Source organism: Hypanus sabinus, chromosome 17 (assembly GCF_030144855.1).
Source record: "Hypanus sabinus isolate sHypSab1 chromosome 17, sHypSab1.hap1, whole genome shotgun sequence".
Lineage (NCBI taxonomy): Eukaryota > Metazoa > Chordata > Chondrichthyes > Myliobatiformes > Dasyatidae > Hypanus > Hypanus sabinus.
In genome coordinates this window covers 77,203,410-77,224,711 of record NC_082722.1, presented here as the reverse complement: position 1 = coordinate 77,224,711, position 21,302 = coordinate 77,203,410, and the positions used below count along the sequence as shown (strand labels likewise).

Sequence of the window (21,302 nt, the reverse complement as noted above, 5' to 3'; positions counted from 1 at the left end):
CTTCCCCCTCACCTGGTCTCACCCACCACCTCCCAGCTTCTCACAACATCCCTCCTCCCCAGCCACTCCTCTTCCCCCTCACCTGGTCTCACCCATCACTTCCCAGCTTCTCACATCATCCCTCCTCCCCAACCACTCCTCTTCCCCCTCACCTGGTCTCACCCATCACCTCCCAGCTTCTCACATCATCCCTCCTCCCCAACCACTCCTCTTCCCCCTCACCTGGTCTCACCCATCACCTCCCAGCTTCTCACATCATCCCTCCTCCCCAACCCCCCTCTCCTGGTCTCACCCATCACCTCCCAGCTTCTCACATCATCCCTCCTCCCCAACCCCCCTCTCCTGGTCTCACCCATCACCTCCCAGCTTCTCACATCATCCCTCCTCCCCAACCCCCCTCTCCTGGTCTCACCCATCACCTCCCAGCTTCTCACATCATCCCTCCTCCCCAACCCCCCTCTCCTGGTCTCACCCATCACTTCCCAGCTTCTCACATCACCCCTCCTCCCCAGCCACTCCTCTTCCCCCTCACCTGGTCTCACCCACCACCTCCCAGCTTCTCACATCATCCCTCCTCCCCAACCACTCCTCTTCCCCCTCACCTGGTCTCACCCATCACCTCCCAGCTTCTCACATCATCCCTCCTCCCCAACCACTCCTCTTCCCCCTCACCTGGTCTCACCCACCACCTCCCAGCTTCTCACATCATCCCTCCTCCCCAACCATTCCTCTTCCCCCTCACCTGGTCTCACCCACCACCTCCCAGCTTCTCACATCATCCCTCCTCCCCAGCCACTCCTCTTCCCCCTCACCTGGTCTCACCCATCACTTCCCAGCTTCTCACATCACCCTTCCTCCCCAGCCACTCCTCTTCCCCCTCACCTGGTCTCACCCATCACCTCCCAGCTTCTCCCAGCATTCAGAATCAGAGCTATTTATCATGTGCTGATGGACATGCAGTGAGACGTGTCATTTGTGTTGACAGCCAGCTCACTGAGGACGTAGTGGAACAGCCTGTAAGTGTTGCCTCATGCGAAGTGGAGAAAAGTCAGAAAGGAGGCATTTTGAGCCCATCCACCTGAACTGCGAGCAAGGCCTAGCTGATCTAAGTGCCAGGTTCCAGGCCCAGAGTGCAACGATGCGACAGGGGCCAGGCCCTAACACGAGTAATGGCTCGAAGTTTGGATGATTTAAACACCAGGCCAGACGGATTGAAAAGGCAGGGCGTCAGGTCCAAAGGCGAGGGTTGGGCCAGTTCCGCTTGCTGCTCTGGGTGCTTACCCCGCTCCTTGCTGCACTGAAGCTGAGACTGTGGGCCTGCACCGGCTGTTCCAGGCTTCGTGCCTCCAGATTCACTTCCATTCTGAATGCTGTTGCTTGCTTTTAATGTTTGCACAATGTGTGTTTTTCTCTCTATCTCTCTGCACTGGGTGTTTGCTGCTCTTTTTTTAAAATGGGTTCTTTTGGGTTTCTTGCTTTGTGGCTGTCTGTGAGGAGAAAAAGCTCAAGGTTGCATAATGTATACATTCTTTGATAATAAATGTACTTTGAACTCTGAATACAATTTCCCGCACCAGCACATCATGCGCACAATTGTCCCTCCTCCCCCACCCACCCACTTGACACTCTCACCTATGACCTGTCGGGGTCGACAATCATCAGCTATCTACATGAAACACAAGCCAGTACGCAAGCCTGGCCAGTATGATATAGAGAGCGAGCTGTAGCCCACGCAGCTGATGAACCCAAAGGAATGGTAGAGACCAATACAGTTTGGCACCAGGTGTGTAGCAGGAGTTGCCAGTCAGCATTGAACTCAATGTAGGACTGCCTCAGCAAATCCAGCTCAGGGTTTTTCCTCGGGGGTTACTCCCAAAGCCTTCCAAATGAGTGGGTATAGCCAGAAGGCAGCAGAAGTTTGATATAAGAGTTTTCCTTCTCCTAGAGAAGCTGCCAGCCATGGCTGACAAGTCCCATCTGACCAAATTGACTGGTTTTAAGGAGCCAGTAACCTGCCTTTGCCTCTTCTTCTGTCAGTAGAAATGGTTCCATCAGGCTTAGTAGCTAAACCACACATGAAGGCCAGGAGCAGGACTTGGTTGCCAGAGGCTATTTGGGATGCACAGCATTGGGAGCATTTAATGGATGGTGGGAGTTCATCTCCATTACTACCCCCTGCTATGACAACCTTAATGAACCCCTATCACCTACAAACAAAAAATTCTGCAGATGCTGAAAACCTTGAGCAGCAAGTGAAATGCTGCAGAAACGCTGAAGGTCAGGTAGCATCTATGGAGGTGAATAAATGTCTTGGTCTACAATGTCAACTGTTCATTTCCCTCCATAGATGCTGACTAACCCGTGGGGCTCCTCCAGCACTGCAGGTTCTCCTTCAGAATCTATCACATGTACATTGAAACATACAGTCAAATGTGTCACTTGCATTAACAACCAACACACCCAAGGATGTGTTGGGGACAGCCTGCAATTGTCACCACACGTTTTCAAGATTTCCAATGTCCAGTGCAGAATCTCTTGTGACTTTAAGAAGCAAACCACAGAGATGGTGGAATCTCACTTCCCAACGGAGGGAACTATTGCTGGAAATTTGTTTTCAATTACAACAATAATTATTAACACAATAAATTCTGCGGAGTCTGGAAATACAGAGCACCATACACTGGAGGAACTCAGCAGGTCAGGCAGTATCTATGGAGAGGAATAAAGAGTCGATGTTTTGGGCTGAGAGCCTACCTCAGTCCCAGGCTGGAAATGCTGAGTACTAGAGGACATGATTTAAGTTCAGAGGCTAATTCTGATGAAGGATCTCAGACCAAAGCATCAACTGTTTATTCCCCTCCTTAGATGCTGGCTGACGTGCTGAGTTCCTCCAGTGTTTTAAAAGTGTTTGTGTTTTTGTCTGTTAATCCAATATTTCTTTCTTTCCTTTTTGTTTTTCTTTCCATCTCTGATTTGTCTCTGATTCTCCTCATTTCCTTCCCCGTCACTCTTGAACTACACTCTCAGTTTTGGAACTTTGCATGTCCAGGAGGTGGGCTGGTGGTCCCACCATTGTCTTTGCCCAGCTACACCCACTTGTTTGTTACCATCCTACCAGTTCAATGAGACTGTTACTCACAATACTGTACACTCAGCAGCCACTTTATTAGGTACACTGTACACTGTGCAAATATCTAAACATGTGGCAGCAACTCAGTGCATAAACGCATGCAGACATGGTCAAAAGCAGGGGTCTCCAACCTTTTTTATGCCATGGAACAAGACCATTAAGCAAGAGGCTCATGTAAAGTGTTGAGTTAACCAATATGGTTATTATAACGTTGGTTATTGATGTGAATGATGCATTCTTTTGTATGTTTCAATGTTTCGACATACGTATGACAATTGAAGCTTATCATTGAAGTTGTCTCGAGCCAGTTCTGGTATAAAGCTGTGTCAATTTTGGACAAGATCACGCAACATATCCACCTCAATCCACTTTCTTCTGTTGGTGTACCTTTAGCTCCATCTCTCTGAGGTGAACCTGCCTCTGTTGGTTCTCACTCCTCGTTCTGTGGACGCTTTCTTCGGGCTCTTGAGTCCAAGGTAAGTCAGCACTTTACAGTACCAGCAGCTAAGGTAAGACATGTAAGGGTTACAAATGGCTTATGCATTGTAATCATCATTTTGTCAAAGAATTGACTCTCTGCCAAGAAAAAAACTTTGAATAACTCACTGATGATCAAGTAGAATCTTTAGCAATGAGCCTTTAACCCTAGCATTGAATTCCTCTCAGCTTCAGCATTTCTTTTCCACTCAGCATCATGCAAGGTTTTATGTACTTTGATACTCGTGTTTTGCCAGTGTTGATATTGGTATTGGTTTCTGATTGTCACAGGTACTGAGATATAGTGAAGGATTTGTTCAGAAAGATCATATCATAACACAGTGCATTCAGATAGAATAAGATTAAGCTAGAGTTTCCTCACATCAGCCATTATTGTCTGGTTTGATGAAGCATCCTCTCATAATATACAAAAATTACAGGTCTCACGCAAACTCAGTTGAAAAAGCCTGCTTGCGTTTATCCTATCTCTGCCTCTCATAATTTTGAACACCTCTATCAAACCTCTCCGCATTCACCTGAGCTCCAACATATTTAACCTTTCCCTAAAACTCAGGTCGACAAGTCCCTGCAATATTTTTGTAAAGTTGGATGTTGCCTCTTGAGACAATACCTTATCTAGTTAGTACTGACGGTGAGGAGGGATCCGACTTACCTTGTCTTTGGAATTATACTCAGTGGCTATGTTATTAGACACGTCCTGTACAGAATAAAGTGAGTTTATAATCATTGTCTTCTGCTGCTGTAGCCCATCCACTTCAACCTTTGACATGCTATGTGTTCAGAGATGCTCCTTTGCACACCACTGTTGAAATGCATGGTTATTTGACTTATTGTCGCCTTTCTGTCAGCTTCTACTAGTCTGGCCATTTCTCCTCTGGCCTCTCTCATTACTTTTGCCCCCAGTACTGCCACTCACTGGATGTTTTCTTCGCTCCATTCTCTGTATACTCTAGAGACTGTTGTGTGTGAAAATCCTAGGAGACTGGCAGTTACTGAGACATCAAACCACCCGGTCTGGTACCAACAATTATTCCACATTCAAAGTCACTTAGATCACATTTTCTTTCCATTCTGTTTGGTCTGAATAGTAACTGAACCTCTTGACCATGTCTGCATGCTTTTACATATTGAGCTGCTGCGACGTGATTGGCTGATTAGCTACCTGCATTAACAAAAAGGCATACAATTGTATGTAAAAACATGGCCACTGAGTGTATGTACTTAAGTGGATTACTTGTTATTTCATGGCCATACTTTCAGCTCTAACTGTACTTTTATATAATTCTTTATAAATGATGTAAAGGTACATTGCTTAAAAGGAAATTACATGCTTCAGATTGCAGTGATAGTAATTTGGAAGAGGTATATTTAGAAATATTCTCCACAGCCCACAGAATGCTGCCGTGGTTCAGCAGCGTCATCTTGCTAAGGTCGTGGATGTGTCATGGAGAGTTTATTGACTGGCAGCATCACAACCTGGTTTGCAAAGAGCAATGGCCTTGAATGAAAACTCCTGTGAAAATTAGTAGATGTAGCCCAACCCGTCACAGGTAAAGCCCTCCCCACCATTGAGCACACCTACATGAAGTGCTGTTGCAGGAAAGCAGCACCCATCGCTCACACCCCCCACCCCCACCACCACCCAGGGCATGCTCTCTTCTCGCTGCAGCAAGGGAAGAAAGTACCGGAGCCTCAGGACTCTCACCACTGGTTCAGGAACCGTTATTACCCCCTCAATCATCAGAGTCCATGAACCAGAGGGGATGCTCCACCATTGAAATGTTCCCACCAACATGTGGACTCACTTTCAAGGACTCTTCATCTCATGTTCTTGATATTTATTGCTTATGTATTATTATTATTTCTTTCTTTTTGTAATTGCAGTTTGCTGTGTTTTTTTTGCACACAGGATGAATGCCCAAGTTGGTGTGGTCTTTCATTGATTTTGTTATGCTTATTATTCTATGCATTTATTGAGTATGCCCACAAGGAAATGAATCTCATGGTTGTATCTGGTGATATGTATTTTGATAATGAATTTATTTTGAACTTCGAACTTAACTTGAACTTTATAATTGTTGAATATTGCTTTTTCTTGAATGTCGCACCCTGAAAAACACATAACAACAAATTCCTAATCCACGTAAATGTATATGGTGAATAAATTTAAGACAATAAGATATAGGAGCAGAATTAGGCTATTTGGCCCATCAAGGCTCCTCTGCCATTTCAATCTATCAAGCCCATTCACCATTTGATGTGTTTCAATTAAGTCACCCTTCATTTTTCAGAATTCCAGTGAATCCAGGCCCGGAGCCATCAAACGCTCCTCATTTGACAGGCCGTTCAATCCTGGAATCATTTTCCTGAACCTCCTTTGAACCCCCTCCCGTTTCAGCAGATCCTTTCTAAGGTAAGGGACGAGAAACTGCTCACAATACTCCAGGTGATGTCTCACCAGTGCTTTATAAAGTCTCAACATTACATCCTTGCTTTTATATTCCAGTCCTTTTAAAATGAATGCTAACATTGCATTTGCTTTCCTCAGCACAGACCCAACCTGCAAATTACCCTTTAGGGAATCCTGCACAAAGACTCTCAGGGCCCTTTGCAGCTCAGCTTTTTAAAAAGTATTTAGAAAATAGTCAACCTTTTCACTTCTTCTACCAAAGTGCATGGCCATATTCTCCCCAAGACTGTATTTCATCTGCCATTTCTTTGCCCATTCTCCTAATCTAAGTTCTCCTGTAGCCTCCTTTCTTAACACTACCTGCCCCTCCACCTATCTTCATATCATCTGCAAACTTTGCAACAAAGCCATCAATTCCATCATCCAAATATTGACATATAACATAAAAAGTATTGGTCCCAAGACAGATAATTGTGGAACACCACTAGTCACTGGTAATCAGCCAGAAAAGGCTCCCTTTATTCCCACACTTTATTTCCTGCCAATCAGCCACTGCTTTATCTTTCCTGTAATACCATGGGTTCGTAGCTTGTTAAGCAGCCTCATGTGTGGCACTTTGTCAAAGGCCTTCTGAAAATCCAAGTTCATAGTGTCAACTGATTCCCCATTGTCTATCCTGCTTGTTATTTCTCCAAAGAATTCCAACAGATTTGTTAGACAAGATTTTCCCTTGAGGAAACCATGCCTATTTTATCATTTGCTTCCAAGTATCCTGAGATCTCGTCCTTAATAGTTGACTTCAATATCTTCCTAACCGCTGAGATCAGACTAACTGGCCTATAGCTTCCTTTCTTCTGCCTCTCTCCATTCTTGAAGAGTGGAATGACATTTGCAGTAACAAAGCAGAATAAAGTATAAAAGCTACTGAGAAAAGTGCAGAGCAGGTAAAATGATAAAGTGCAAGATCACAATGAGGTAGATTGTGAGGCCAAAAGTCCAAAATGTCTGTTCAGAATTTTGATGACAGTGGGATAGAAACTGTCCTAACCTGATGTTGGTTTCCCTCACTCAGTCTACACCATCAATGGCCTTCTGATACTCCGCACATTCAAATCTGAAGACTGATTGCTGTTGAAATTAATATTTGCTATCTACCCTACCTCTAGACTATGCCCTTATACGGACCGCAAACTTGTCATGGTTCGGAGGCTTGCGTGCCTCAATAACCCAGAGAGTTATGCTGGCTGGAGTCAGGACTTTATGCTTTGGCTCTTGGTAGGGTCACTCCTGCCAAACAGGCCAAAGGGTAGTAGTCCACTGAACCTCCAGGTTTAGGGGTTCAGCTTAGGGCTAACAACCCCGACAGATAAAACAAATTTGTCATGTAAACAGCAATAAAAAATCCTACGTCTGTGTGCGACAGTATTCCCGAGTCTCCACCTGGGACTTGCATGACTGACAGTAGCGAAAACCAAGAGGAAGCTACTGAAACGATGAAGGAAGCCCTGAACACCGCCAGAGATGGAGGACCTTCACTGCTGCCCTAAATGCTAGTGGTGTAACAGCAAAAGAGAGAGAGAATTTGAAAAGTTTCCTCTGCCCACTTAGGGCTCACTGACCTGCCTTCAACTGGGAGTAAAATGATCTGCTTGGGGGGTAAAGTATGGTATACAATACTATAGTATAATATGTACTCTCTGACGTATGCTATCAAGATCTGGCTGTCCTGTAGCCACTGTACGATGGCAATTCAGCTACAGTACTCAATAATAATGGTGCTGAATCAGATTCAGGACAAAGATCAGTAAGGATTGAGGGTCAATGATCAAATTTATTCATCATGTACACTTCCATTGGTTAGGAATTGGCTGTGGTGTGTTGGTCAGGGCACGATATGCAACAAAAAGCAACCACATTCAACAATTACAAAGAATTAAAGATGGAGCTTAAAGCACAGATACAGAATAAAATGTGAATAAATACATAAAGACCAGTATGTGTTCGATTCTTATGTATGAAGAGAATCGAGGGATATGGGATTAGTGTAGGAGAGTGTTTCTGGGTTGGAAGTTCAGCCACGATGTTAGTGAGTGGTGGAGTAGATACAATCCTGTTCTGAAAATTCTGCTGGAGGCAACATGCCACAGAAATGTCATTGGTACAATAAAAAAATAAGCTGTGCCCTCTTCAGTAGTTGATGGAACATTCTTAACTTACTGTTTTCACCAGCCTCCTGGAACAAGAACAACCAGGCTACATGGGGAGCCAGCAGTTAAGGCCCCTGTAAAAGAACACACAGCCTGTGATCAGGCTGCAGTGTTGATATTTGGGATTAAAGACGATATATCTTGTACATATATCTTTTTATATCTTATATATCCTTTTTTGGACATAATACAAGAAATGCTGGAAACACTCAGCAGGCCAGGGAGCAATTGCAGAGAGAGAAGCAATTAATGTTTCAGTTTCAGGGGTCTTCATCTCACCTGGATCCACCCTCTCTCTCAGCTCTTTACACTGGTGACCTATCTTTATTTGCTGTTATGTATTTACAATATTTAGAAATACAACATGGGACAGCCCATTGAGCCAAGCGCCCAGCATCGCACCTATTTAACCCACAGGACAATTTACAACGATCAATTAATCTACCCACTAACCATAAGTTTCCTCTGGGTGCTTTGGTTTCTTCCCACATTCCAAAGACATGTGGATTAGGGTTAGTAAGTTTTGGGTATGCTCTGTTAGTATCAGAAGTGTGACAACACGTGAGACCCAACCCCAGCACACGTTCGGACTGCAGTGGTTGTTGACGCAGTGATGCACTTTACTGTACCATACTGGGCAAAAGTCTTAGGCATGTATGTGGGGCTAGGGTGCCTAAGACCATTGTACAGCACTGTAATATGTCAATGTAGAGCGGAGAGCGAGTTTGTAAATCTGGTGGGAGCAAAGGATGTTGGGAATGACGAGTTTGGAGCACCGTGGGAGGGGTCTGGTTCAGGTGGCAGAAACGGTGTGCCGGGGTGAAGGTTAGTAGACACACCCACCAGCTCTGAGACACCAGATAAGGTCTTTTGATTTCAAATAATTGGTTTATTGATCATTACAAAATGTCTCTCTGGTACTTCTTGCTCCCTTCCCTCGCCCTTTCCCTTTCCCTTTACCCAACCATGATTCCTCTTTCCCTGCCCCCTTCCCCTCTCTCAGTCCACAATAGAGAACCATATCAGATTCAAGTTTATCACCATTCACATACTGTATGTCCATAAAATTATTATTTGTTGCAGCAGCAGTACAGTACAATACATAAAATTACCCTGGCTATATATATGTGCTTTAGACTTTTTCAGAGTAATGCATGTTTCAATGTTTTGATACACATATGACAACTAAAGCTGATCTCCCGTTTTGCACTCCCCCTGTAGTTCAGGGTTTCAACTGGACACACTGACTATCCCTTTGCCTCCATGAGGCTGCTCGATCAACTGAGTTCCTTCAGCGGTTTGCTTTTCCAGCAAGTATTGCGGCACCTGCGGTCTACCATATCCCTGTACATCTCTCCTTCAACCTGATCAAGGGACTTGGATCTAAACTTGTTCCCCCCCACAGATGACACCTGATCTGTGGAATACTTTGAGAATTCTCCATTTGTATTGCTTTAATTTTTCATTTTTAAAAGCCGCTATACCTGCAATGAATGTTTGAATCCTCCAGGAGGAATGTTGTGATGTGAATAAAGTGAATAGAGAGCTGCATTCATGCATATGCAGGCATCCAAGGACTAATTGTTCTGATCTACATTTTAAATTCAATCTACAATCCACATTCAAATGAGGATTAGTTGTTAGTGAAATTAGTTTTTGCTGTACACCTTAACTCCAGAATACATCCAAACGAGGACCTAGACCAGGGGTCAGCAACCTTTACCACTGAAAGAGCCACTTGGACCCGTTTCCCACAGAAAAGAAAACACTGGGAGCCGCAAAACCCGTTTGACATTTAAAATGAAATAACACTGCATACAACGTTTTTTTTGCCTTTATGCTATGTATAAACAAACTATAATGTGTTGCATTTATGAAATTGATGAACTCCTGCAGAGAAAACGAAATTACATTTCTGCATGCAACAAAAACATTTTGAACTCCGAAAAAAAGACGTTGGGTTGAAAGTTACTTTTAAGTAAAATATTCAATGTCTATTTGAGTCCTTCTTGTATTTATGAAAAACGCCGAACTTAAATTTTCCGCCAGCAGCAAACCAAAAATAACGTCAGCCAGCTGTCATCCTGAAAAATGAAAGGACTATTTCACTGAACAATGAAAAAATATGAATATAAGTAAAATAATAGGCAATTAAAATATTTATCATACTTGTTTAATGGGATTTCTGCTCCTGGACCTCAGCGCACAGCGTCTGCACATCAGGGCTGTATGATGTCACCTTCATCTTTACACAGGATCGCAAGCTGTCATCTGTGAGGTTTTCAATATCACTCCATTTGTGTTTCTGAGCAAGAACGGCCTTCTGACGGGCAACATCTTCAAGGTCTGCTGTCAAGCGTCTAAACTTGGACACCCATATGTCTTTGTCGGCTATGTCGGCCAGTTCCATCTCAAGATCAGGTTGACTCACACCTGCCAATGCAGTCGTATTCAGTAGGGAAGGATCGATGCTTAAGGGAGTGACCGGGAAGGATAATGTGTTTTTTTCCTCTCTGAACTCACAGAAGCGTTTCCCAAACGATGTTTGCATTGCGATGATTGCAGAATGTAAATACTCCGAAATTATCATGTCGTGACCTTGTTTGAACTCTCTCAAATTGGGGAAGTGAGACAAAGTGCCTTTCTGTAAATCTCTGGCAAGCACTGTCAACTTGCGCTCGAATGCCAAAACATCCTCCAACATGTGCAGGGCTGTACGTCCTTTCCCCTGAAGAGCTGTGTTCAGCGTGTTCAGGTGCGCTGTCATGTCTACCATGAAGTGTAGCTTTTCCAGCCACTCTGGCTGTTCCAGCTCAGGAAAGGTGAGCCCTTTGCTGCCCAGGAAAGTTTTCACTTCTTCCAGACACGCGACAAAGCGTTTCAGCACCTTCCGTCTGGACAGCCAGCGATAAAAACACGTTGTAGCGGTGTCAGTAAACTGCAGTCAAAGATAGCTTTATTCGAACTAAACAGCCTTGCTTTTAAGCCTCCCTCAACCCAGCCCCCATGGACGCAGATGCTGCAAAAGACGCGTACTCACAAACCCCCGTAGGCTATCTCCCTTAGCCGGAATGCTGGCTAATTGTGAGCCGTTTCGGATGTGGCAGGAAATGTGTCGCTACACTTAGGTTGTACAAGATCACCATAATTACATTTCAAAAGCTAACAAACTAACATAAAATACATTTTAATTAAATACTGACCAATTATTTCCCAAAGCCACAGGGAGCCGCAGCACAGAGGTGAAAGAGCCACAAATGGCTCGGGAGCCGCAGGTTGCCGACCCCCGACCTAGACCTTGGAGCCTTGCGTGTGTCAAAGACCTGGACAGCTATGCTGGCCAGAATCAGGGCTTTATGCTTTGGTTCTTGGGAAGGTCACCCGTGCCAAACAGGTCAAAGGGTAGAGGCCAGACCAGGGGTTCAGCTCAGGGCTGCCAACCCTGACTAGTCAAACAATGCTTATGAAAACAGCAATGAAGAATCCTTCTACATCAGTTTGCAACAGTATTCCTGATTCTCCAACAAGGTCACTATTCATGAAGTATGGATGATGTGGAGTTGGTAAGCAGTTTAATAATGTCACATCTACGAAGGTAATGTGAAAACCATTTTGCATCCAATCCATACAGATAATTTCATCACATCAGTGCATTGAGGTAGTACAAGGTAAAGCAGTAACAGAATACAGACTAAAGTGCAACAGTTACAGAGAAACTCCAGAGCAGACAAAGTACAAGGTATTGTAGATTGAGGTCAAGGATCCACCTGATGGAACAAGTGAAATGTTCCATAGTCTTATATCAGAGGGGTAGAATCTGTCCTTGACCCTGGTGGTATGTCCTTTGCATCTTCTACCTGATGGGAGGTGGGAGAAGAGAGAACGTCTGGTGTGTGTCATATCTTTCATTACTTTGGCTGCTTTACCAGTAAGGTTACTCCACATCCTTCTAAACATAACCCTATAACTTGTCTCGCCTCTCTTGCTAGTACAAACCTCTACTATCAGGAATTAGCCTGGTGAAGCTCCTGGAGAGTACGTCCGATATCCCTTTGCAGGAGAAGGCACCAAAAATATCCCGAGTATTCCAGATGTGGCCTCACCAACACATTGAACGATGCTAACACTTCTCTGAGGATCATTCACTTGTTGTGGTGGAGAGACTTGTGAGTTCCTGAGATCCTGGGGGTGACGCCATCTGGAGCTCTTGCTAGGGTCGTCCATAGTGGGAAGGCCAAGGGGGAAGGTTCCAAACAGAGCAATCTAACCAAGAGTGGAGTTGTCAGTAGATCCTGACATCTCAGCAGCAGTGAAGGCTACAGTGGTGAAGAGTGCTCCAGTTGCCTTGTCAGTGGACCCTGACTCCAATCTGTCAAGGACAAGGTGCTGGTTTCCCATGCATCACCCTCCCCATGTTGCACACGTCTCCTCCATTTATGTGGATCCTGCCTCGACCTTTACAGTCATCGCACCTGAGGCCCCACCAACAGGCAGCCCCTTAGGAGAGCATCAGACTCAACTCAAGTGATTGCTCTTCTGCTAAAGTTAACAAATTTGTGACTTATGACATTGAATTAATTAAATCTAAGTTTAACAGCAAAGGCAAGGTTTTCGAATTCATGCCTTCACATCAATATCCAGACCTCTAATAATTTATCCATTGTGCCTATTTGTGGAAAAAGTTCCACAGATTAATCACTGTGTTCAAGCTATAATGAAAGCATCTAAGGGAGAGAATTGTAATCTGCAACTAATACAGCAACTAAAACCCAGAAGAACTGTCAATATCTGTGGAAAGAGAATCGGAGCCAATGTTTCAGGTCATTGCCCCTTCATTGGAATTGAAAGGTGACAAAAGAATTTTGTATTACAAGGAGGAAGGAAGGATAAAGGAGTTAAATGTCCAGGTAAAGTAGTAAATAGCAAGTTGCAGGGGGAGCTGGGTAGGTCACTTGTGGAGGGAAATGGACAATCAATGTTTCAGGTTCAAACTCTATATCTGGATTGGAAGATAGAGGAGAGCTGACAGGAGATGGGTGGATCCAGGTGAGGAGGAGTGATGGGCAGGTGGAGGAGGGGAGAGTGGGAATAGTGACCGAGGCTGGCAAATGATAACTGGAGCAATTGAAGGCTGCAGGTGTTGGAATCCAATAAGATTAATGAGTAGCTTTTTTGACATCCATTAAACTCACCAGATGATATTTCAGCTAGTCCTGTTCCCAGCACCGCAACTGGTCCATCAAGCAAATGAATCTGCTCGTTGTTCCACCACTTCAATGATGGGCAGTGAGACCTTTATCGAGAGATTTTATTTTCTTTTGTCAGTTGCTCCAAAACTTCCACAGCCTGGTTGAATCGAGAGCAAGAAAGAAAATGTTAAGAAAAACTCACCTTGCAAAAATCCACACACGCGCACACACATAAACAATCATACCCACATGCATACACTCACACATGCGCATGTAATGCCCTGGTTCATATTTTTTTACTGTTGTGCTGTATGTATATCATTTTATGCAGTTCTGTTTTCATGCTTGTTTGGGTGACTGTTGAAGATAGAGAGAGGAGAAATGTCTGCCATCCAGTTAGGATGGTTAGATTAAGGGGAGGTTTCTCTGGTGAGGGTCGCTAAGGTTGGGCTTGGAGCTTTTGTTCGAGAGGATACGAAGAGAGAAGACACTGGGGAGAACCGATTGTAGCGTGCAATCTGGTGCAAGACCCGTTTGTTCAAGATGGATTGCGAGCGATGTTCGGAAGGTGGTGTGTGCTTTCACATTGACCGAGGGCCCAACGTGTGAGTGACAGAGAAGTTCAAGATGAGCTCCAACTTGTGCAGGTTTGACTGTTTAATTAGAATGGGCACTTTTCTTTTTGTTATTCTTTTGTTACGTATCCCGTAACTAGAGAACTTACCAGCAAAGATAGAGAGGTCTGTTGAAGTCTGATGTCACTATTTTCAAACATTTTTATTTATAAAGGGGCACAAAAGTAAGGTTAATGCAAACATTCAGATAATGCACATCACCAATACTCAATCTAAAGCGCGGGTATAGTCATAATCCTCATTAAGAAGAAATCTCGGCTGTTGTCTAGGGGATAATATTTTTGTCCATTGGAAATATAAAAAGTCATTCAGACGTCTGCAGACTTAAGCCTTTCGAGGAATCGTTGGGTTTCACGTGTTTTAGAGGGATCGGTAAAAACGAAAAGAAAACTTGCCCGTGTCTTTATGACCACTCCGTGAAAATCAGGGGAGCGTTGATTTCCCCGTTGTTAGTTCGAAGTCCTTCTCGGTATTATCAGCCACTCGCTCCCCAGGCAAAGGAGTCAGGAGCGCACGTGGGATTGAGTGGCTTCCAGCTCTCACGGGAGCGTTAAGCGAGCAAGTTCTTCTGGTGTATCGCTAGGGTACCGCCTCCTGCAGTCCGCTTTTATCTTTACTTGCAGAGTTGTAGCCGTCCATCAAAGTAGGGGGATGCAATCTCCACCCTGACATGGCCCGAGGGTGTTCAGGTTCATGGTAGTTGTCACGTAGCCGGGACATGCACGTGACACAGGTGCCTCTAAGAACAAATGGTCAAAACCGTTGCATTGTCTCTCACTTCCGAGTCCCGAATTAATAGCGATCTTGCGATTCTCCGGAAGGAGGGGGCAGCTCCCGCTCCTTCGGCCCCTCAGAGCTGTGGTACCTTCATAACACTTTACTAACCCTTCAGTTAAGATTCATAAATATAATTCCTTTAATCATATGCAGTGGACTGTGTTATTTCATGACATTATTTTGTAACAGGGTAGTGAATTACACAGTGTCCACACAAACAGGGGTTTGGGGTGGGCTCGTGCCTCGATCTCACACGTTTGGCGAGGCAGTGTCTCTACAAAATGGGTGACCTAGGCCATTATCAATATCCTTCAGAGATTGTCAGACTGGCCTCAGTAGTCACATAATCCGGACTTGTGATCTGCACCAGCTGCTCATACGACCATCCACCACCAGCTCCCATGGGTTCATGTGACTCTGATCGGGGGCTAAACAGGTGCTACACCTTGCCCAAGGGCGACCTGCAGGCTAGCGGAGGGAAGGAGTACCTCACACCTCCTTTGGTAGAGACGCATCTCCACCCCACCACCCACCAGATAATTAGCTAAAAGTAAAAATTGTCTCGTAGTCTCTTATTCCTATCAAGTCGTTCTCTGCTAAGTCATGAGGGTTAAAGGTTAGATAGTAAATGATGACTGCTGTACTGAAATACCCCTGCTGCTGAAAGGAATGTTTCAAGCCTCTGAGCAGGCCTTCTGGAGACAATCTGCTTTCTTTATAAAGCCTGTGGCGACCCTTTTCCTGGCACATCCGAACCGACTCACCGCTACAAGCCTGCTTTAATTCTGACCACACGCAAGCATCCAGCAGTTCCAAGCAGGTAGCCTCTGCACAATTGGAAACACCACCAATATATATTTTTAGAAAGTTAGGGCACCATTTCATTGACAAACACAAAATGCTGGAGGAACTCAACAGGTCAGGCAGCATCTATGGAAAAAATATCAGTTGATGTTTCGGACTGAAAAGGAAGGGGGAAGATGCCAGAATAAAAAGGATGGGGTAGGGGAAAGAAGCTGGCTGGAAAGTGATAGGCAAAGCCAGGTGGGTGGGAACGGTCAAGGGCTGGAGAAGGAGTCAGATAGGAGAGCAGAGTGGACCATGGGAGGAAGGGAAGGAGGGCATGCGGGGGGGGGGGGGGTGGAATAAGAGGCAGGTAAGGAGAAGTAAAAGTTTAGAGTGTGGATTAGAGGAAGGGGGGTTTGAATTTGTTTACTGGAAGGAGAAATCAATATTCACGCCATCAGGGGTACTAAGTTAGTGAGCAGATTGGGTTTAATAAATCTGACATCAGGCATCAGATTGAGAAACGTGATCAATGCCTGTATCAATGTTAGATGACAGGCATTCAAGTTAATATATGAAAAATAATTGCAAGAGTCTATCAAGTAAGAATCCATAAAAAATACTTTTCTCTGGCAGCCTGCAAGTATCACCATACATCTGGCTCCAACATAGCATGCCCACAACTCATAAACCCAGACTTATAACCACGTAACAATTACAGCATGGAAACAGGCCATCTCGGCCCTTCTAATCCGTGCCGAACTTCTGTATCCTTGGAATGTGGAAACAGAACAGGGCACCTGGAGGAAACCCTCACCGTCACAGGGAGAATGTATAAGCTCATTGCAGACAGTGGTGGGAGTTTTACCCCGATAGGTGATCACTGGTGCTGGACACCAACTGCTACAATATTGTGCTGTCCTAGAAAACAACTAAATTTAACAATTTGCAACACAATTAAACACAAATTTTCCTCAGATTTTGCTATAAAGAACAGAACAGGAACAAAAACAAATCCTTTTAGTGCAAAATTTTGAAAACTGGTTAATAGCATTGCTATACTGAGATAATGATTAGGACAGTTCCATTTGGTTCAAGAACCAAATGACTGAGGGGAATTCTGTTCCTGAACCTGGTTGAGGAGGAGCTTCAGGTTTCTATACCTCCTTTTAGATTTACATTCTAATTTGTTTATTCATCACGTGTACATCAGAATGCACAATAAAGTGCATCATTTACTTGAACAACCAACAAGACTAAAGGATGTGGTGTGGCGACCAGCAAATGGTGCCAGATATTCTGGCGTCACCATAACGTGGCCACGGAGTTCAACAGAACAACACAAAACACAACAAAACGGAACATAACAAGTAACAAAACTGTTGTGTTTTGTAACTCCAGAAATTAATCAAAAGAGAAACTTAAGTCCAGGAAAATGTGTCTATTTTGTTTTTACTTTAGTGAAATGTGCACATTTAACATGGTGGCATAATGACGTGTGCTGTTCACATACTTTTACATATAACCCGTAATGAATTATGTAAACAACAAAGAATGCTTAATCAAACAATTTGCAATATTACTCAGATATTAAATATACAACAGTCCTCCCTGCTATAAACTCCAACTCAGTAATATATTGTTTTCTAGTCATCTTATATACATACACATTATTCTATATAACTACTATACAGACATCCACAGCATTCTAAATGTTAAGGCAACCACTGTCATGTGCAAGTTCATTTCAGTACAGGTAAAAATGGGGTAACTCGGATTTCTGCTGCACACAGTAAGTAATACTTGGTTTAAAGAATTCACACTTGTTGCACTGTGCTCTAAGAGCAAAATCTATTTTTTTTAATACTGACTTGAGATGTTCCTTATCATCCTCATTGGTAACAATGATAGCATCCAGTTAACACCTGGGCAGTCTTGCAGTACCTGGTCCATAGCTTTTGGCCAGAATGCAGGTGCAGATGCTACCCAAAAATAAGCCTATTATAGTGATAAAGCCCTTTCTAAGTGTTTATGATGAGAAACACTTTAGATTTTTCTTCCATATCCATCTGTAGATAGACCTCAGCCAAGTCCACGTGGCAGAAGTTTGTCTCTCCGGAGATGTTTGCAAAGATATTCTCAAAGATATTCTCTCTCCTGGGCAGAGGGTATTGATCTACTTTCAGTCTTGTGTAACCCAGGTTAATTAAATCCGAAGTTGCAATGTTAGAAAGTTCTATCAGCAGAGGGATGAAAACCAGATTTACCAATTAAAAAGAATTTGAAAAAAACTATGCGAAGGAGGGGCGGGCTGGACACAAGACAGACAAGGAGAGAAATGCAGCAAACAATCAGAAGCTGAAGACATGAACTGTTAAGAGTGGAAATAGTAGAGAGTATTTTTACCCTACTATCTTGAAAACCTCAGGGTGAATCCCTGGAGGAGAGACAATAGCGATAAAAGATTTATTGAAGCTACAGCTATATATCAGAGTTAACGAGACAATATCGGCAGAGACCAGTGTCCAAAATCCCTACAATGTAGTCGGGAATTAGTTCCACAAAAATCATACTAAAGGATTTAATGAAGTTTTGATACAAGTTTGTGAATTGACTTTCTGTGAGTGATAAACTATTTCATTCTAATGAATTAAGAACCAAGATGGCGAGCCTCTTAAGATGAAGAACCAGCGTGGAAACAAAATGTGTAATGATGCAGAGGATTTAATACAGTTGGATGTACAATTTATTTTCATTCGAAGAATCTAAATTTGATTTTCTGCAAGAACTGATTATTTTTGCAAAGACTTTAAGTTACTGAATGAGATTTACTTTGTTTAAAAGTTGTGATGTTGGAGAATTGCCGTGAAAGGAGTTCTAGATATACAATTTTTGAATTAGTATTTGAACCTTTAGATACACTGCCTGGAACTGAAACAGAAGCTACAGTAACCATAACACTTGAGAATAGGAATTATGTTACTAATCAGGGATAAGTAAAAAGTTTAGTCTGTAAACTTTCAAATAGGGAATAACACTAGATCTAATTAGTTAGAGAAATCAGAGTAACAAAGGTTATTCTAATGAATATCACCAATTCTGACTAAACAGGAATTTTGCTACACGGGGGCAACGGAGGAGAACCCAAGTGCAGGACACTGGCACATCGACTCAGTTGGGGAGGCTGGCGTAGACCTGAACGTAGAGCAGGAAACCAGAGGGATCTTGACAAGGAGACGGGATTCACAGGGACTCTCTAGAACTAGAGTGGAACTTAGAATTACCAGTTCTAATCGGAACAGGGAACAAAGTATCACACAAGAATTGACCAACGAATTGACAACCTGTGATAGGGTCATCCTCGTTTTTATTTCCCAGTCGCTGATTGAAAGCCTGATGTACGGTAATTGGGTAACTAGCAGCAATTGACTGAAATTGGGGTATGATCAGGGAGAAAGAAGTGTTAAAGGGGAATGGCCAACCGGAACCATGACAGTAACCCCCCCCCCCCCACCTTTAATGGGAGCCTCCCAGCATTCCTCCAGGCCTGTTTGGATAGTCCCGATGGAAGTCCTGGATGAGGGAAGGGTCTGGATAAAGGAGCGGGGGACCCAGAAACATTCTTCAGGACCGTACCCCTCCCAGTCCACCAGGTATTGGAGGCCCTTGCCCCGACAGCGCACACCTAGCAGTCATCGGACAGTGTATGCCGGATGGCTATTGATGAGCCGGGAAGGGGGAGGAGTCTCAACTGGGGGACACAAAGGGCTGACAGAGACTGGTTTCAATCGAGATGCATGAAAGGTTGGGTGAATACACATAGACTTGGGCAGCGTGAGGCAGACCGCTGTGGGGTTGATAATCCTTTCGACCTTGAATGGTCCCAGGAAGCGGGGTGTGGGGTGGGGCGCGAGTTTCCTAGGTTCGCATTTGAGCGGATGACCTTGGCGGAAAGCCACACCATCTGCCCCGGTTGGTACTCTATCTTTGATCTGTCAGAGGCATAGGTACGTGGCTGCAGATCAAAAACCAGGGAGCATTGGAGCAGGAAGGCCCAGCACCTAGGTCCCCGGCATAGGGTTCAGGCTCGGGCACAGGCGGTTCTCAAGGGGATGGGATTGTGGACTCGGAGGCCGAAGCCATCCCAAGCAGAGCAGTTTGGGTAGCTGGGGATCTTGGAGGGGGTTTGGGAGGCCAAAGCAGAGACCTGGTCCATCCGTTCACTGACCTTCTGCACATTCATAGTTAGTGTCCAAAGGTTGTCTGTGATCTCCCGAAACAGATGATCATGGGCACCCAACAGGTAGCCCTGGCTGGTCAGGGCCTCTTGTACAGGATCCATGTCTGCTGGGATCATAGTGGCCAGTTCATTCTGTTACACAGGGGGCAACAGAGGAGAACCCAAGTGCAGGACACTGGCACATCGACTCAGTTGGGGAGGCTGGCGTAGACTTGAATGTAGAGCAGGAAACCAGAGGGATCTTGACAAGGAGACGGGATTCACAGGGACTCTCTAGAAACTAGAGTGGAACTTAGAATTACCAGTTCTAATCAGAACAGGGAACAAAGTATCACACCAGAATTGATTAACAAACTGGCAACCTGTGATAGGGTCGTCCTCGTTTTTATTTCCCAGTCGCTGATTGACAGCCAGCTGTATGGTAATTGGGCAACTAGCAGCAATTGATTGAAATTGGGGCATGATCAGGGAGAAAGAAGTGTTAAAGGGGAATGGCCAACCGGAACCATGACAGTACCCCCCCCCCCGAATGGGAGCCTCCCGACATTCCTCCATGACAAATTTGGCTTTTGTTGTTATCTAAGATTTGGAACCTAAACAGAATGTTGGATTTTGAATTGTTCTTGCTCATGTAAATATTTTGTACATATTGTTCTTTTTGTATAAACAATACCTTATTTCCAGAAGTGTGTGGTTTCTATTCACTGCCTCCTTCCCATAGCTGGACTCTTCTGACGGCCTTTTAGCACTGAGTGTAATTTGATTTTCTCAAAAGAGTATGGCAACTGGTCACACACAATAAGACTGATGCTACACAAGTGTTACACCTGGGTTGTTGCTGACCTAAAAATCACCACAGATCCTGACAGACCTATTCTTCTTGGGCCTGGGACCACTGGTGTTGGCCATGGACTCCACTCAATCGTGGAATTAATCCTTTCAGCATCCATGCAATCCAGCTCTCTGCCCACTTTATCACAGATGATACATATGAGGAACCAGATGGGCTTTGTAAACTTTGAGTGTGGCATTTGAATTTAACAGTATTTTACCCTTGAAATGTTTGAATTTTCCGATGCCATCCTTGAACACTTCTGTGGCATCAAGTATCTTCCTGCATTTGCTTTCAGTTGAGTCTATTCCTGAAGATGTGGAATGCAAAGAGTGGATGGATCTCCAATCAAGTTGTAGTTGTCTCAGCCCACAATGCTAGCCCTCCTGTTTTTACCACATACAAGCTCAATGTGGCTTGATGGTTTTGTATTTCATTGCTACAAATGCCATTCCCACGGGAGTTATCTTTTCTCCAGTGTAAGTTCTTAGTTGGATACCTGCAGGCTTCAGTTCAGTATCTTTGCACTGCCATTCAAAGTCATTTTGTGGAATGATTAATGCAGCTGAACCAGTGTCTAATTCCATTATAATTAATT

At 44.2% G+C, this 21,302-nt stretch overlaps 1 long non-coding RNA gene across 1 annotated transcript; it reads right to left on the bottom strand.

Moving 5' to 3' along the window:
- Window positions 1-3,255: 3,255 nt before the first annotated feature.
- LOC132406610 (uncharacterized) lies at window positions 3,256-20,141 on the bottom strand. Its single transcript, XR_009516206.1, has 3 exons — window positions 19,861-20,141; window positions 13,438-13,591; window positions 3,256-3,634 (listed from the first exon to the last, which is right to left on the bottom strand). It is a non-coding gene; the product is annotated as an uncharacterized LOC132406610 (long non-coding RNA).
- Window positions 20,142-21,302: the final 1,161 nt, after the last annotated feature.